The sequence below is a fragment of the Neoarius graeffei genome, chromosome 26, assembly GCF_027579695.1.
Source record: "Neoarius graeffei isolate fNeoGra1 chromosome 26, fNeoGra1.pri, whole genome shotgun sequence".
Lineage (NCBI taxonomy): Eukaryota > Metazoa > Chordata > Actinopteri > Siluriformes > Ariidae > Neoarius > Neoarius graeffei.
Genome location: NC_083594.1, coordinates 21,032,027 through 21,049,401, shown reverse-complemented (window position 1 = coordinate 21,049,401; position 17,375 = coordinate 21,032,027). Strand labels below are relative to the sequence as shown.

Here is a 17,375-nt window from a genome sequence, read left to right as displayed (position 1 = left end):
CCATCTGTGAAATATGGTGGTGGTAGTATCATGGTTTGGGCCTGTTTTGATGCATCTGGGCCAGGACGGCTTGCCATCACTGACGGAACAATGAATTCTGAATTATACCAGCGAATTTCTAAAGGACAATGTCAGGACATCTGTCCATGAACTGAATCTCAAGAGAAGGTGGGTCATGCAGCAAGATAATGACCCCAAGCACACAAGGCGTTCTACCAAAGAATGGTTAAAGAAGAATAAAGTTAATGTTTTGGAATGGCCAAGTCAAAGTCCTGACCTTAATCCAATCGAAATGTTGTGGAAGGACCTGAAGCGAGCAGTTCATGTGAGGAAACCCACCAACATTCCAGAGTTGAAGCTGTTCTGTATGGAGGAATGGGCTACAATTCCTCCAAGCTGGTGTGCAGGACTGATCAACAGTTACCGCAAACGTGTAGTTGCAGTTATTGCTGCACAAGCGGGTCACACCAGATACTGAAAGCAAAGGTTCACATACTTTTGCCACTCACAGATATGTAATATTGGATCATTTTCCTCAATAAATAAATGACCAAGTATAATATTTTGTCTCATTTGTTTAACTGGGGTCTCTTTATCTACTTTTAGGACTTGTGTGAAAATCTGATGATGTTTTCAGTCATATTTATGCAGAAATATAGAAAATTCTAAAGGGTTCACAAACTTTCAAGCACCACTGTACTAACAAGGTTTGTGCGCGTTGTGTTCCTTTGTTTTTCTTTTAGAAATGAAAATGGCAAAAGAAGGAAATAACTATCTTCATGTATTTGATTGAAATGTTTTCATAAAAATTTGTTTTTGTAAATATAAATTTTTGACTCTTTTGAACATCTTTGCAATTTGTTAACAAAAAAAATTAATAGATGTAACATACACAAACCTATCATGATTAAAAGGCTAGATTTTTGGTTTTGTTATGCATGCAAATGTATGCATTTTTAAAGCCTCATTTGCATAAATTAGTGCACTTTTTTTTTAAAGTTCCAGTAGGAAAAATACTTGAAAAAAGACAAAAAAAGACACCATAAAGTTATGATGTGTATTAGTTCAAAAAACAAATAATAATAAAAATAATAATAATAATAATAATAATAATAATAATAATAATAATAATAATAATAATAATAATGACCCAACCTCTTGTGTTTTGCCTTAATGCAAATGTAAATCACTTTCTGCCTCTCCGCAGCAGTTTTGAGGTTTCAGGTTGCTTAGTAATTTATCATGTTCGGATTATGTCACAGCAGGTTACTATAACGTTTCAGGTGCACTGACTAGTACGTAACTACAAAGAACAGTAAACAAATGAGGACTGATATCTGACACAGAAATTATACAGCACACTGAACCGCCAAATGCAGCAAAGGTCATAGCAACAGGGATTATTGGGTCAATCCAACCCCCCCAGTTATATTGCTGATGCACCACCACGCTGGATAATCATGACAGCATTACGTAACAAGGACACAGTTGAATTCCAATCTGACCAATCTCATTACAGTTTCATGCCCACATATCAGATAAGTACCCAGCCTAGGACTACATAAGATAGTGGGTCAGATCTGATTTTAGTTAAAAATAAAATGCTTTTGCTTTGATCTGTACCATTTAGAGGAGGAAACTTGTCCAGCTCTAACCCTGTAATGTGAACATAGCCATTGTTTCATTTCAAATCCTATGTGGTGGATTTCAGACGAATACATACAAATACTGATCAAACTCCAAACAACCTACAGCGCCAACAAGGTATCAGTATCAACATGACTTCTTAACCAAATACACTCATCATACTTGGACCTTGAATTAATTGAGGGGTTATGCAAACCTGTGATTCTAAGATCACGATCTAGCATCATGCTATACATATATATCTTAGACTCAAATTACTTAAAGGTAACTGTTTCCTCTTCACTCTAAAAGCTGATCAAAGGAATAATCTCACACATTCGTACCGCCTCCAAGTAGTCTAGATCCAATTTCTAGATTAAAAACTACATCTACATATGAGAAGGTCAGACTGGAGTCTGACCTCCTCATGCTGAGGTCATGAGACATGGAAAGGTGTCTTGTGTTTTTCCAAACAATAAGGCAGTTTAAATCCATCGCTTAGCCTGAAAACAGATCCTGACAATTGCATCAAGCATATTTATTATTGAAACTGACTAGTTATGTAGTGTTGACTGTAAATCAAGCAAGTCGTACTATAGAAGTAATCACAAGTCATCAATTATTATCATGAACGTTAAGCCTGCACCTTAATGACACGTCAAACGTGACTGAAGAACCAAAACGGCCGCTCTAACTTTTGACTTCATTCTATAAACACAAATGCCCAAAACTTTTCTATAAACTGCTGAAAATTATTGTCAAATTATCAACAAATTGGATTTAAATAATCTGTCTGAGAACCATTTGACTTTTGGAAAATGTTGCCTCCCCTTACAAAAAAGAAGTTTCTTCAAGCGTGCTTCGAGTATACTTCTTTTAAACTAAAAATAAGAGAGTATGCTTTCAGTTTACTTTGTATTTACTGATCAGAGATAGACTGAATAAAGTTATACATAAGTATACTTGGCTTATACTGAAAAGTATATAGAAAAGTCTAAGTATATTAAGCTTATACTTAAACTTTTGGTCAAGATATACTCAACAAAAGTGTAATAAAGTCTCATCTCATCTCATTATCTCTAGCCGCTTTATCCTTCTACAGGGCCGCAGGCAAGCTGGAGCCTATCCCAGCTGACTACGGGCGAAAGGCGGGGTACACCCTGGACAAGTCGCCAGGTCATCACAGGGCCGACACATAGACACAGACAACCATTCACACTCACATTCACACCTATGGTCAATTTAGAGTCACCAGTTAACCTAACCTGCATGTCTTTGGACTGTGGGGGAAACCGGAGCACCCGGAGGAAACCCACGCGGACAACATGCAAACTCCGCACAGAAAGGCCCTCGCCGGCCCCGGGGCTCAAACCCAGGACCTTCTTGCTGTGAGGCGACAGCGCTAACCACTACACCACCGTGCCGCCCCGTGTAATAAAGTATTAAAATATTTGTGCCTTATGTTTAAGTGTACTTACCCTGTAGTTGTGCTTATACTTTTGATAGTAGCCTATAAAATACTTCTTTTTCCACACATATTGGCTTCTTTGTGATATACAGCAGCATGTTTTAAATCCCATCTTTTAAACCTACAGTACATGTATTTTTGGATCCCCTACAATTTGCTTATAGGCCAGGTAGAGGTGTGGAGGATGCCACCGTCACACTGCTACATTTTTTGTATCACCATCTTGAGGGATCCAAAGCTCAGGCAAGACTGTTGTTTGTAGATTTCTCATCTGCTTTTAACACTATCCAGCCACATCTGTTAGCAGAGAAGCTAATCAGTTTTTTTTAATTGGATTTTAATCTTGTTGGTTGGATATTGGACTTTTTGACCAATCGGTCCCAGTGTGTGAGGGTTAATGGCTGCTTTTCAAATCAGCTGCATTCCTCTTCTGGCTCTCCTCAAGGTTGTTGTCTCTCCCCATTATTATACATTTTGTACACTAATGACTGTCGCAGCAACTACGCAAATAGACACATTATTAAATTTGCTGACGATTCTGTCATTGTGAGTCTTCTTGAAGGGGAGGAGCTAAATCATGGGCCTGTTGTAGATGATTTTGTATCTTGGTGTGATGAATCCTTTCTCCAATTAAATGTGTCTAAAACAAAGGATATGATAATCAGCTTTAGAACGTCTAGTCCTTGTCCTGTGGTAACCAGCATTAAAGGTGTAGATATTGAGCTGGTAAACAGCTACAAATACTTGGGAGTGGTTGTGGATAACAAATTGAGCTTTGATGCTCATGTTGCCTTTACAGCAAAAAAAGTTTAGCAACGGCTCTATTTTTTGAGGAAAATGTACTCTTTTAATGTTCGCTCAGAGATGATGACCCTCTTTTATAGAAGTTTTATTGAATCAGTTTTTATGTTTTGTATTGTCGCTTGGTATGGAAATCTGACCCTGGCCAATAAAAACAGGCTTGGTAACCTTGTTAAAGTGGCCAGTAAGGTTATAGGGAGGAGTCAGGTTCAGTTAACTGATTTGTATAACAGACAAGTGTTCAGGAAGGCTTTTTTGATCTTAGAGTGTGTAGATCATCCCCTTCGGCCTGAATTTGTACTGTTGCCCTCAGGCCGTCGGTGGAGCGTGCCTGCTCTTCGGACTAAGAGATTTAAGGTTTCCTTTGTCCCCACTGCCATCCAGGTGCTGAATGGTAGTTAGCTCTATGTTTGTAATTGTTTAGTGCTTATGTTTAATTTGTATGGACCCTGCCCATGACGTGTTGTCTGTTGTTGTGTATTGTGTGTGAATATCTTTGTGTGCATCTTCCTGGCTGCAAATCCATTTTCCCTGTTTTGGGACAATAAAGATACCTTGACCTTGACCTTGTACCATAAGTTTGTGGTCAACTCTGGGATGGAATAGCTTAAGAGTAAACAGTGTTGGAACTTAAATTTATCTTTTATGTACATACTGTTATTAACCCACAAAGAGACAGATAAAGCAGACAAATAAAACAAGTAAACTCATAGTATATTTCCAGTATACTATGAAGTATGCTTTTGTAAACTAGAGTGAACTACAAGTATAGAACTAGTAAACTATTAGTATATAAGTTTACTTGTGATATACCTGCAGTACAAAATAAAAAAATACTAGTTGTATACTCAAAGTTTACTTCTCTTAGACTTAAAGTATACTTTTTATAAACTAAAAATGGGCCAATTTAGTCCCAAGAAGTACTGTATTAGATTAGTTTACTTACAAGTATACTGTAAGTACATTGATATCAATATACTTGGTACACAAACGTATACTTAAGGAAATATACTTTAACTTTACTTAAGTATACTTAATAAAATGAACTTAAAGTATACTTCTTTTTGATAAGGGTCTTGTAAACAGCCAAGCATGAACACAAAATATGAAGTTATTCACGTAGCTATTCCAAGCTACTTATCATCAATTAGGCTAAAATCTACCTGTTAAACTGAGTAAAACTCATTCTACGACATTCATCTGTAAAGTCGTATGGCACATAATGCTAATTTTGACAGAAAACATGACTGTATAAGCCAACCACCAACAATCTGGCAAACAACAGTGAAGTCTATCTGCAATTACTCTTCTCTATAGCGCTCACGTCAGAGCTTATGAAACCACAACTCAATTGTAGTTTATTACCTCCGCCAAAGAGGTTATGTTTTTGGTAGCGTTGGTTTGTTGGTTTGTTTGTTTGTTAGCAACATTACAGAAAAAGTTATAAACGGATTGCTCTGAAATTTTTCCCAGAGGTGTGACTGGGCACAAGTAACAATCCATTAAATTTTGGCGGTGATCCGGATTACCGTCTGGATCCCGGAATTTTTTTAAGGATTCTTGGCGGAGGTCTGCGCTCTCCGAGTGCTTTTCTAGTTTGGAAATGTTTCTGATTAAAATTACATTTCTTGGCAAAACGCCCCACTATGTTTTGTTTCGCTTCGCATATGGCTGCCTCCTGTATTTCAATGCATTAATTCCTCCTACATTCTGCTGGTATAGTGGAGCTCCCCATGTGCAAAGCACATGGAGTGAAGCTCCATACTCAGGGCTCTCCAGAAAATCTGAAGTAGCTGGCTAAGAAACAAGTAGTAGGCGGCTCTGGAATTTGTGGCAGAAAAGGCATACTAATGCTAGGGGGGTGTGAGGGCATGCTCCCCCAGAAAATTTTGAAATTTACATGCTTTCTGGTGCACTCTCAGCTAATAAATTACTAACCATTTCCCTGTAAAATACTTGCAAAATATGTACGAAATTTCCCTCCAGATGTACATCTGCTCGGTTTTCTCAGTCACCCCTCTGTAGTACGCTGTCTGGCTCTGTAACATAACTACAGACGCTATGGCGTGGTCACGTGGTCTGGCTCAGCCAACCAGAGCGCGAGACTCGATCAACAAATATGGCGTCGTGTCCAGTCATGACCCGAATTGAAGACAATTTCGTGGTGGAATAATTGGATTTGCAGCAAATTATGAGCAGCGGAGACAATATAAATCACTTGAACATTGAAAGGCAAGTTTTTATTTTTTTCTGGGATCGAGTAGCTGGCGCAGACCATCTGTGTAGGAGGAGAAGCTCGGCGGTCACCGGTGCTTGTGGACATCTCTGATACTTAAGATAATATGGTAACGCATCGACTTGATTTTTTGATGGCTTTTGCGACCGTATGATGTCCATACGAACTAACAACGTACATGTGCCATCACAGGGCACCCAGTCATAATTGCAAGGCAATGCATCTCATAAACATCTGACCACCGGACAATGAAATTTGTTTCTTCATTTACATGAGACAGATGGGTTTTTATCCAGAACTTATTTTAATTTGCTTTTTGAAAATTAACATGGGATTATTTACTAACACATTTTACCCTCTTCTAAAGCCTTTTTGAGAATTTTTTTTTTGTTGCACAGCCATTTATTTAGCACCACTACAATCCCCACTCCACCATGGTGATCAACTACAAAAGTAATGCAAGCTAAAGTATATTTTTGTGCAGCAAATTTCAAACATTTATAGCTAGTGATTTCCACAGCTAGTGGTCACACAACTTTATAGTTAATAATTACATTTTTAAAATTCAAACAACCCATAAACTCAGTAAATTATACTTTTAATGCACAATGCTGATTAATTAGTACAGTGTTCGTTATTGAACATCTATAGCCAAACTTATGCACAGAAATATTATTGCTAAGTTTATGGGTTAATCTCTATATTTTTGCCTTTATCCACTCCATCCTTCACCTAAGCAACTCTTGAATCAGTGTTCCAGTAGGCTTAGGTCCATTTGTTCCTATGGCACCAAGCAACATCCCCTGATGCTACGATAAGAAATAATGAGCTTGTGAAGACGCTTGTGAAGCAGAGCACAACAAAAAGGAGACGCTTCAGAACATAAGGTGCATTTCAGTTTATAAAAGTAACAAGCACACATCTCAGGACCGAGCACACATTTTCACTGGCATTAGACGAATCCTGTCCATACACGAACATGGAGTTGAGACCAGAGGTGGACAGTAACGAAGTACATTTACTTGAGTACTGTACTTAAGTACACTTTTTGAGTATCTGTATTTTACTTGAGTATTTTTTTTGGAAACTCATGACTTTAACTTCACTACATTTGAAAGATAAATATTGTACTTTTCACTCCACTACATTTCTATCAACGTCCTCGTTACTTGTTACTATGAAGCAGCTTTGAAAGTGGATGTTTTTTTCTTTTCTTTTCTAAAACGTGATTGATTTTGTTGCAGGTGACACTGAGACAGCCGATCAGTAATCACTCGGATCACGTCACGTCCATAGACTGGATAAAATAAAGATCAGTGATTTCTCAGCAGCATTATTTAACACAATCAGTTGATGGAAGAATAGAAGGAGGGGGTTCTTCTAGGGAATGCACACACCCATGGCTTTACCTAGAACCCATGTTTCAGTTTTCTGAAAGGTTTAAAGATTCGTTTCGTTTTAAATGTTTGCTTTGTTTGCCGAAAACGAACCACATCACGGCCTACAAAAACTCGCTGTCCAAACTGCAGAAGCATATTGAGGTATATAAACGTTTTATTCCAAGAGAAAGCTTGCAACGAAGTTATCTGTGCTTTTAGAGCTAGCGATAATGTTGCAATAGCGACACAGTCTGGTTAGTCAAATGACTTTCTATGGATTTGCCCGTCAAGTTGCCGTCGCTTTGTCCACGGCTAACGTTAACACATAGCTGGTTAACTTGGACACTCTTAGTTAGCATGTAAAAACAGAGTTACGCTAACATTAATAACATTAACTTATCTGAAGTCCTTTCAGAAATATGCTTTAGCATAATCTTGCCAAATCAACAATGTAGAAATCTTTCTTTTCTAGTAGCATTAACTACCCAATATGGTTTTGAGTTTGAAAAGAGTTTGCTAGCATGTCAGGTGGAGCTTCACTAACTAGCTAGCTTAACGTTAAACCACCATGATGCACAGCATGCGTTCATTTTGTGAATTCACATTTCTCTCTTTGGTAACGGCATTATGTTTTGTAAGCGTTGTGGCAATAATACAACGATGCATTGACAGAAAATATACTTTTAATACTTAAGTATTTTTAAAAGCAAACACTTCAGTACTTTAACTTAAGTAAAATTTTGACTGGACAACTTTCACTTGTATCGGAGTAACATTTGACGAGTGGGATCTGTACTTTGACTTAAGTAATGAAGTTGGGTACTTTGTCCACCTCTGGTTGAGACTCTGTGGTAGTCCTGAGAATCAAACTCAAAACCTTCTGGTCATTAAAGTAGCCTTGAACACAATGCCCTATACACAATGGAGTTCCCAAACATCCATTTACTACAAAAAAAATATGTACATACAGTACTGTACAAAAGTCTTATGCACATGCTGAAGACCAAAAATGGCTTAAAAATAATGAAAATGTTTCAACATTAATAAATACTATAAACAGTTATCAGTGAGCCATAATACATGAAACAAAGTCAATATTTGGTGTGACACGACCATTTGCTTTAAAAAGAAAAAAAATAGTCGCAGGCACAACGAGTGCAGTTTTATAAGGAAGTGAGCTGGAGGTTTTACTGAGCATCTTACAGAACCAGCCACAGTTCTTCTGGACACTCTGTCACACTTACGTCTTAATTTTGCATGAAAACCCAGCAGCCTTCGATATGATTTCTTTTTTAATCTGAAAAGTGTAATATGAACTTTTTCCTTGTGTAACATTTCATTTTGTGCTGGAAAAAAACGAACGAATGTTTGGAACTCGAAAATGTTTTTGTACGGACTCGATAATGTAGAAGTCGATCTCAAAGTCTGATTCTCATTATCTGTAGCCACTTTATCCTGTTCTACAGGGTCGCAGGCAAGCTGGAGCCTATCCCAGCTGACTACGGGCGAAAGGCAGGGTACACCCTGGACAAGTCGCCAGGTCATCACAGGCCTGACACACAGACACAGACAACCATTCACACACACATTCACACCTACGGTCAATTTAGAGTCACCAGTTAACCTAACCTGCATGTCTTTGGACTGTGGGGGAAACCGGAGCACCCGGAGGAAACCCACGCGGACACGGGGAGAACATGCAAACTCCGCACAGAAAGGCCCTCGCCGGCCACGGGGCTCGAACCCGGACCTTCTTGCTGTGAGGCGACAGCGCTAACTACTACACCACCGTGCTGCCCGATATCAAAGTTTGTATGGGGGGAAAAAAAAGATATAGGGTGCCTAAGACTTTTGCACAGTGCTGTAGCCTATTCATGGTAGGGATTGCACTTAGGTTTACGATGACCTTCTTACAGCACATCATCTCATCTCACCTCACCTCATTATCTCTAGCTGCTTTATCCTGTTCTACAGGGTCGCAGGCAAGCTGGAGCCTATCCCAGCTGACTACAGGTGAAAGGCGGGGTACACCCTCGACAAGTCGCCAGGTCATCGCAGGGCTGACACATAGACAACCATTCACACTCACGGTCAATTTAGGGAGTCACCCGTTAACCTAACCTGCATGTGGGGGAAACCCATGCGGACAACAATATCAAAGTTTGTACGGAGGAAAAAAAGATATACTGTAGTAGGGTCCCTATTCATGGTAGGGATTGCACTTAGGTTTATGATGAAGTTCTTGCTGTACAGCACATCATGCACTTGAAAATCCCAATAAAACAATCATACAGTCAAAACTTCAGCTCAGTGTGCAAGGGGAAAACAACAGCAACAACAATAATAATAAATGCATAAATCTATGTCCATGCAGCTCTTTCATCCAGAACCCAAGCATGCATCATGTCCTGCTCAACCTCTCATCTCATCAAATCAGAATAGTCTCAGCGGCGCCGTGTGCACGCGCTCACGTGAACGCACGTCCGGCTGGCGCGTGCCGCGGTGTGTCCGCGCTGCATTGCATTGCATTGCCCTTACCTGTGTGAAGAGGCGCGCGCGCAGTCTGTGTGCATCCACTCTCTCTCTCTCTCTCTCTCTCTCTGAGATCTGATGCTCCGCCCCCTGCAGCGCACCTGACCACCTGATCCGGATATATTTTTTTCCCTCTTTTACCTGCAGAAGGAAAGAGGAATCAAGATCACCATGCATTATTGATTTTTATTTTTTTTTTAATTTCTCCTAGAAATTAAAGCCGAAAAGGCGCGCGCGAGTCCCATCTTCTTTTGCAGTTTGCAATGTGATGTTTAAGCAACCCTGCATTCACTCCATGCCGCTCTAAACCCCGGCCCGTTCCCCCTCTCCTCTCCTCTCCTCTCCTCTCCTCTGCAGCTCGCTTCACTTTGCGACACTGCGAACCCTCGAGCTCGCGCGCTGTTTGTTCCGGTCCTTCCTTCCTGCGTGCCCGCGAGCTCGCGCATGTTTTACAAAGCGTCGCTTCGGACGCGCGAGGAAGCGAACAGCAGCTGGATGTTCTGCAAAGTTTCTCCAAACTCTTCTGCTTACCTATTATTATTCTTTTCCTCTTTATTTATTTATTTAAATTTTTTTTTTGTAAATTCCTCGTGCTGTTTGTGTTCCACTCTGTTAGAGATCCTGAGAGAGAGAGAGAGAGCAACAATAGGAGCAGATTTAAGGGACTGAGATTTTCCATTACGTACCTTATTGTGCAAAGCCTCAAGGGGGGAGGGAGGGAGGGAGGGGGGGACACCGAGCAGGGAGCGCTCCCCAACACACAGGTCTGCATGCACACACACACACGCACACAAAACATGCATGCATGATCATGCTGTTTCATATGCACGAGCATATTGATTACTAGGGCAAGTCTGGATTTCAACAAGAGCTGTCACTTCTGCATGAACATGCTCCTCAGGCGTCTCATCTCATCTCATTATCTGTAGCCGCTTTATCCTGTTCTACAGGGTCGCAGGCGAGCTGGAGCCTATCCCAGCTGACTACGGGCGAAAGGCGGGGTACACCCTGGACAAGTCGCCAGGTCATCACAGGGCTGACACATAGACACAGACAACCATTCACACTCACATTCACACCTACAGTGGTGCTTGAAAGTTTGTGAACCCTTTAGAATTTTCTATATTCCTGCATAAATATGACCTAAAACATCATCAGACTTTCGCACGAGTCCTAAAAGTAGATAAAGAGACCCCAGTTAAACAAATGAGACAAAAATATTATACTCGGTCATTTATTTATTAAGGAAAATGATCCAATATTACATATCTGTGAGTGGCAAAAGTATGTGAACCTTTGCTTCAGTATCTGGTGTGACCCCCTTGTGCAGCAATAACTGAACTAAACATTCCCAGTAACTGTTGATCAGTCCTGCACACCGGCTTGGAGGAATTTTAGCCCATTCCTCCATACAGAACAGCTTCAACTCTGGGATGTTGGTGGGTTTCCTCACATGAACTGCTCGCTTCAGGTCCTTCCACAACATTTCGATTGGATTAAAGTCAGGACTTTGACTTGGCCATTCCAAAACATTAACTTTATTCTCCTTTAACCATTCTTTGATAGAACGACTTGTGTGCTTAGGGTCGTTGTCTTGCTGCATGACCCACCTTCTCTTGAGATTCAGTTCATGGACAGATGTCCTGACATTTTCCTTTAGAATTTGCTGGTATAATTCAGAATTCATTGTTCCGTCAATGATGGCAAGCCGTCCTGGCCCAGATGCAGCAAAACAGGCCCAAACCATGATACTACCATCACCATGTTTCACAGATGGGATAAGGTTCTTATGCTGGAATGTAGTGTTTTCCTTTCTCCAAACATAACGCTTCTCATTTAAACCAAAAAGTTCTATTTTGGTCTCATTCGTTCACAAAACATTTTTCCAATAGCCTTCTGGCTTGTCCACGTGATCTTTAGCAAACTGCAGATGAGCAGCAATGTTCTTTTTGGAGAGCAGTGGCTTTCTCCTTCCAACCCTGCCATGCACACCATTGTTGTTCAGTGTTCTCCTGATGATGGACTCAGGAACATTAACATTAGCCAATGTGAGAGAGGCCTTCAGTTGCTTAGAAGTTACCCTGGGGTCTTTCGTGACCTTGCCGACTATTACACGCCTTGCTCTTGGAGTGATCCTTCTTGGTCGACCACTCCTGGGGAGGGTAACAATGGTCTTGAATTTCCTCCATTTGTACACAATCTGTCTGACTGTGGATTGGTGGAGTCCAAACTCTTTAGAGATGGTTTTGTAACCTTTTCCAGCCTGATGAGCATCAACAACGCTTTTTCTGAGGTCCTCAGAAATCTCCTTTGTTCGTGCCATGATACACTTCCACAAACATGTGTTGTGAAGATCAGACTTTGATAGATCCCTGTTCTTGAAATAAAACAGGGTGCCCACTCACACCTGATTGTCATCCCATTGATTGAAAACACCTGACTCTAATTTCACCTTCAAATTAACTGCTAATCCTAGAGGTTCACATACTTTTGCCACTCACAGATATATAATATTGGATCATTTTCCTCAATAAATAAATGACCAAGTATAATATTTTTTCTCATTTGTTTAACTGGGTTCTCTTTATCTACTTTTAGGATTTGTGTGAAAATCTGATGATGTTTTAGGTCATATTTATGCAGAAATATAGAAAATTCTTAAGGGTTCACAAACTTTCAAGCACCACTGTACGGTCAATTTAGAGTCACCAGTTAACCTAACCTGCATGTCTTTGGACTGTGGAGGAAACCGGAGCACCCGGAGGAAACCCACGTGGACAACATGCAAACTCCATACAGAAAGGCCCTCGCCGGCCACGGGGCTCGAACCCAGACCATCTTGCTGTGAGGCAACAGCGCTAATCACTACACCACCGTGCCGCCCCTGTTTCTATGATGTACTTTTGAAATAAATTCATTTTGTCATTTACTTTTCCAAATATGCAGTAAATATCTTGTTTTTGTTTAGCACAAATCATCATTTTTATTTTTCCTTTCTTAAGTTATGAACAGGGCGGCACGGTGGTGTAGTGGTTAGCGCTGTTGCCTCACAGCAAGAAGGTCCGGGTTCGAGCCCCGTGGCCAGCGAGGGCCTTTCTGTGTGGAGTTTGCATGTTGTCCGCGTGGGTTTCATCCGGGTGCTCCGGTTTCCCCCACAGTCCAAAGACATGCAGGTTAGGTTAACTGGTGACTCTAAATTGACCGTAGGTGTGAATGAAAGTGTGAATGGTTGTCTGTGTCTGTGTCAGCCCTGCGATGACTTGGCGACTTGTCCAGGGCACGGGCAATTGCTCTAAGACAATGAGGGAGGCTCAGCCTCCTCTAAAAATGACGAACATCGTGTAGGATGAATTGTGCTAGGCTTATGTTATAGCCGACCTTATAACATTGCTATTTCCGATCCAGAATCATAGAAATATATATGTGCTCAACCCACTACAGTGCGAAATCATTCCCTTATAACTTTAATGTGTGCGTGAGTTTTTCCCCCTCGTGACAGCGCGATGCAGCCCAGCCTCAGTGGACTTCAATGGCATTTGGGAGCTATGCGCTTTTCAATCTCAAAATGCAAGACAGTTATTGGACAAATACTGCGAAAACGCCCGCCTACGGACTCCGAGCCTCACATGGGAGGGACATGGCAAAGCTTTCCGCGAGGAGACTGGTGATTGGTGAAAGCGGCCGGATATTTTCTTTGATTGACAGCTCGTTTCAACTATAGACAGGCAGCGGTGAATTTCAGTTCAGTCCCATGCGGATTCGCAAGTGGTGTGGTGTATTGTAAGAGATCGGCTTCTCATCTCATCATCTCTAGCTGCTTTATCCTTCTACAGGGTCACAGGCAAGCTGGAGCCTATCCCAGCTGACTACGGGCGAAAGGCGGGGTACACCCTGGACAAGTCGCCAGGTCATCACAGGGCTGACACATAGACACAGACAACCATTCACACTCACATTCACACCTACGGTCAATTTAGAGTCACCAGTTAACCTAACCTGCATGTCTTTGGACTGTGGGGGAAACCGGAGCACCCGGAGGAAACCCACGCAGACACGGGGAGAACATGCAAACTCCACACAGAAAGGCCCTCGCAGGCCACGGGGCTCGAACCCAGACCTTCTTGCTGTGAGGCAACAGCGCTAACCACTACACCACCGTGCCGCCCAGAGATCGGCTTACATTTCGATTTCATTCATTACATACGGTTTCTACCAGCTTTTTTAGTTTGTATATATTTTCATTGTAAATAAAGTGTAAATATAGTGTTGTCAAGTTTGCTATCTTAGTTCCAGAAATTTCATTTATTTGAGTGACTGAACTTGAACTTGAGGGGGCTAGTCAGCTAGCAAGAAAGCTGCGCACAGAGGCCAAGCATTGCTGATTTAATTTTGGTGAAGCCATTTGCCAGTCTTCCTTTCGAGGAAAAAATTAAAATTAAAGAGCAGGGTAGACCAACACCTCAAATTGACTTGGTGAAAAAGGTAGGGAATAATACTCGTTCCTTTCAGCTCTCCTGGTACGAGAAAGTGAATTGGCTAACAGCAAGTGACCCACATCAACAACAGTAAATAGGCTACTTTAGTAATATGTCATGGATGGACCAAAAATATAGAATCTATTTAAAATGTTTATGCTGAGTATATTATATTGGAATATATATTTTTCTGGATATGAATTAAACACAGCTACAATTTGGAAAACATTTTTAAACAAAAACACAGCCGAGAACATTTCACACTACAGACCTGGATTAAAAGTGAAGGGTTATCAAAATTGTCAATAAAACATTTCTCAGTCAAAATAAGTAAAATATAGGGAAAGTGTCACTGAATGAAATGTGTGGCACCCAGCTCTACTGCTGAGGTTCCTGACAAAGAGCTGCTTTCAATAATGATCAATTTTTAAACAACATGCCACAATTTTAAAATATAAAATCTTAAAATATACCCCCCCAACACCACCATCATGTATATTGGACAGTAGGCTAATGGGCCAAAAGAACCTGTTATTTCACAGTTTGTGATGCTGCCAACAATCAGCCAGATCAGAGGCAAGAGTATGGGCAAAATTGATGGGGTTTTTTTCCCATCATTTCCCCTGTTTGAAAGACTACCAGCCGCCACTGGTCCAGGGTGTACCCCGCCTTTCGCCCGTAGTCAGCTGGGATAGGCTCCAGCTTGCCTGCGACCCTGTAGAACAGGATAAAGCGGCTAGAGGAGATGAGATGAGATGAAGTTATGAACAAGCCCAGCTTTTGTAATTCTACATCAAGTTTACACACATGGGTCAGAAACGACCTGCATGCATTTACTCCAGCGTTTGGTGGGAACTATGAATTGTGCTTGTGTCAGACATTTCACAGCTCAGCACAGCACCCTTTGCCCATCTAATACAAATAAGTAAGTAATGTTTTTCAATTGTTCTAACATTACCTTAGAAAAAAATTGATTATGTTTAGGTTACCTTGAGAGTGAGTAGATTACTTGTCAGAAAGTTACAAGTAATTACTATTAGCTACCGAGCTGTTGACATATTCTACTTTAGTTAGCTAATTTTATTGTAGTTGGCTTAGCTAACTACATAGTTAATAAATAAATAACTGGCCCCATTCACTGCTAAAGTAATTACCTGAAACAAATTATTATTATAGTATTAAGAAATTTAATTTTAAATCACACTTGGATGACCCATGTGTAGTAATATAAAAAGTATTTTAGTTCATAAAGTAGGAAAGAAAAAATTAAATTAATGATTTGTGGTAATTAAAAACAAGATATTGAAAGAATACTTGGAATATTCAATCCTAAAATAAATTGATTTCAAAAGATAGAGCAAAGAAAAACTCAGTCAGCATGAAATAACCTGGAAAATGAATGCGGGTCATTTTTGACCCATGTTGTGCATTAGAAGGGGTGTGCATATGTTTTGCATCAAAGGGTTAAGTAAGACTCCTCATGATTATAATAATTTAGTTATTCTCTCAAATTTACCAATTTGGTATAATTAGACTGCTATCATTGGGCCTAGTCAGAATTTACCAGCCCAATATGATATGGGATTTACGTTCATACTTGATCCACAAATACATTATTTTCACTTTATCTTGATGAATGAATGAATGACCCGTGTTTTAGTTCCAGTTTATGCACTAAGTAGGCTGATCAGGACCAGCCAGCAGCCAGGAATGATGAACTTTATCTTCATGAATATTGATTTGTTTAAGTATATATGAAAGAACGAAGTCAGAATGTAAAGTGTTTTGAACAACTTTATTAACTTCATTTACACATATACTAATAAAATTCATTCCAAACCATTCTTGTCTACTGATAATCAAATCTCACAATTGTAGTCACAATTCGCGTTCTATTAGTCCATAAATGCTCAGTACAAAATCGCAGCAAGAAATGGTAAATTTAGACTTCCCGGAAGTTGACCGGGGAAAAAAATTGGTCTGCGCATGGTAAATTTGTACCAGCGCACAATCAGACTGTGACACTGGGTTTGAGCCCAGCGACTAGCGAGGGCCTTTCTGTATGCATGTCCTTCCCGTGTCTGCATGGGTTTCCTCCGGGTGCTCGGGTTTCCCCCACAGTCCAAAGACATGCAGGTTAGGCTAATTGGTGGCTCTAAATTGACCGTAGGTGTGAATGTGAGTGTGAATGGTTGTCTGTGTCTATATGTTAGCCCTTGTCCAGGGTGTACCCCGCCTCTCGCCCGTAGTCAGCTGGGATAGGCTCCAGCTTGCCTGCGACCCTGTAGGACAGGATGGGCGGCTACAGATAATGGATGGATGGATGGATGGATGTCACTAGCAGTACTCTCAGTTTTGCATGAACATGCTCCTCAGGCGTGAACAGAGTAGTGTCACTTCACAGCAAGAAGGTCCTGGGGTCGAGCCCAATAACTGGCGAGGGCCTTTCTGTATTCATGTTCTCCACATGTCTGAAGAAGAAGATACCTTTATTTGTCACATGCACACTTCAAGCACAGGGAAATTCATCCTCTGCATTTAACCCATCTGAAGCAGTGAACACACGCACTCACACCCAGAGCAGTGGGCAGCTATACCAGAGCGCCTGTGGAGCAGTCAGGGGTTAGGTACCTTGCTCAAGGGCACCTCAGCCACATTAACCTAACCTAACTGCATGTCTTTGGACTGTGGGGGAAACCGGAGCACCCGGAGGAAACCCACACAGACACAGGGAGAACATGCAAACTCCACACAGAAAGGCCCTTGCCAGCCACTAGGTTCGAACCCAGAACCTTGTTGTCTCTATGAGGCGACCGTGCTAACCACTACACCACCGTGCCACCCCCGCCTGCATGGGT

General features: G+C 41.0%; 1 protein-coding gene across 4 annotated transcripts in view; it reads right to left on the bottom strand.

Moving 5' to 3' along the window:
• Window positions 1-10,645, bottom strand: part of atp2b2 (ATPase plasma membrane Ca2+ transporting 2) — a 467,634-nt gene extending 456,989 nt beyond the window's left edge. For all 4 annotated transcript variants that reach the window (XM_060910551.1, XM_060910547.1, XM_060910549.1 and 1 more), the window contains exons 1-2: window positions 10,574-10,645; window positions 10,049-10,183 (exon numbers count right to left, since the gene is read on the bottom strand). The gene's annotated coding sequence lies outside the window, so the exon portion shown is untranslated. The remainder of the gene's footprint in view (window positions 1-10,048; window positions 10,184-10,573) is intronic.
• Between the last annotated feature and the right edge of the window lie 6,730 nt (window positions 10,646-17,375).